Here is a 2270-nt window from a genome sequence, read left to right as displayed (position 1 = left end):
TCCTGCCCCGTTTTTCACCGCTTTACTGAGTCCTAATTCTTGCCTGTTTTCTATCATTTCCTATCCTGTTTGAATTTTTTTTTGTTTCCGATCACGGTTTTCGTCTGTTTTCGTATTTCAACTCGTTTTTCGCTCTCGTCCCTTCCCTTTCATTTTATTTTTTTTTGCTTATTTTTTACCTTTCTTGTCTCGTTTTTCTCTTCTACTGTCCAGTTTATCCTCATTTTCCATGTTTTCAGTCTGGTTTATCTTCTTTTCTCTTCCGTTATTCATTTTTTTTTCTGTAAAGTTTACTCGTTTTTTGCTTCGTTTTCCCTCTTTTTCTCCCGTTTTCTCCTTTCCCACTTTTTTGTCCTGTTATATTCCATTTGATTTCCTGTTCTGTCACGTTTCAGCATTCGTTTTGCATTTTTTCATGCCAGCTCTTTTTCACTCTCAGATTGTTTCTCTAGGAAAACCGAGTTTTTCAGCCGTAACTCTGGAACCACAAAAACTTTTATTATGGAAAAATCACTAAAAGATAACAAATTGACAAACAAGAAATATACATTTCGAAAATTTTCCTTGTTACAGAACTTGAAATTACGACTTTTATTTAGAGCTTTTTCGCCATCACTTAACTTAAAATTGAAATGAAAGGGTTTTAAATTGGACTTGAAACTGAACTCGAAGATGGATTTGAAATCGGACTTAAAATTATAGGGTATGTTGCTGCTTCGTCGTAATTGCCTATTCCCGTCCTATCCAACGCAATTTATTAAAAATATCAGCATTTTCATGATACACAATGCAAAACTAGTTATTCCCTAATATTTTAGTTTGTTGTCTATCATTCGCGATCAATCATAGTGAGCTGAGATCTATTTAAATGCTTTTTATCATTAAAGACGTCTTACCAGCCAAATTTCCTACGTTTTTTCGAAAATGTCGACTAATCGTTTTAATTTCCGTCATTCATAAATGAAAATATCTCACGCAAGGCATTGTCGTTATTCTACAGCCAGAAAAACTTACCTGACCTGCAGAAATTTTGCAGAATAACATTTGTCATGCCGTCCTACACAAATACATGCGCGTTAGCTTCGTAAACATTGTTGTGATTTCTAGTTCGGACGATGAAAAATTTTGATGGACGGATTTTAAAACGGTACGACGAATTTAAGAAATAAAGCCAGTTGCGTAATTGCAATAATATGCTCTAATAATCGTTTTTCAGTGATTTCAAAGTTCAAGGTTCCGAAGGTAAGTGTGTTTTAGTCAAATCAGCACAAGAACTTTTGGAGTATTCATTAAATCCATCCACAACAAATGATGAAAATTAGAATGGCTTTACTTACTACGACGGGAATTAGAAATAAACCCTACTTGAAGTTGGATTTGAATCAAGGTAGAAATTAGACTTGGTAATGGACATGAAAACAGACTAAAAATCGAACTAAGAGTACAAATTGAAATTAGACTTAAACTGCACTAGAAATTCTATATGAAATTGGATTTGAAACTAGATTTAATTACGTAATTAATTTACGCGTGAAATTACCCATATATTGTTTAAAAATTTTAAATCTTGATTACAATTCCATTCACTGCTTTATTCTTAGTGTGGTCTAAATGCATTATTCAATTGAAGCATTGGACACGAATTCACGAATTAATTCAAAAAGGCTCAAATATTGATTCAAATCGATTCATTTGCAGAGTTGTTTATTATACAACAAATCACGTATACACGTAACCCATATATTCTAGATAATGAATCAATTCTAATGTTTATACAAATAAATACGTGTGTAGGCTAATTTCAGATCTAGTAATAGTCTAACAACCTTGCTTACAAAAAAAATATGGTTGAACATTTAACCCGCTTAGCTTTTCACTTATTGGTACAGCATTGTTGAATAAATCAAACGATGATTGCTCTATTTCCAATCAAGCTCGAACAGATACCCGCGCTTATTTGTGCTGAATATTGTATATGTATTTTGCCCCCGAAACCGAAACCTGCCACCTAGCTCTAATCAAATATTAATTCGACGTCACTAAACTAACCAGATTTGTTTGTTTTTGTCCTCGCATATGCGTTCCACACACACACACACACACACAGTCTCTGGCGACTGGATAAGGCTGTGATGGTTGACTATATCAAAACGTATGGCTCATTTCCGAGGAGAATTTGCATTTTTATGAACCCTCAATTTCGGATTAGCTTGGAAATGTCCTCTCTGCGCAATTGCCTGCCTGACTGCCGATGCGGATCCCGCAAGCTG

Source organism: Sabethes cyaneus, chromosome 2, assembly GCF_943734655.1.
Source record: "Sabethes cyaneus chromosome 2, idSabCyanKW18_F2, whole genome shotgun sequence".
Taxonomy (NCBI): Eukaryota; Metazoa; Arthropoda; class Insecta; order Diptera; family Culicidae; genus Sabethes; species Sabethes cyaneus.
This window is presented reverse-complemented; position numbering follows the sequence as displayed.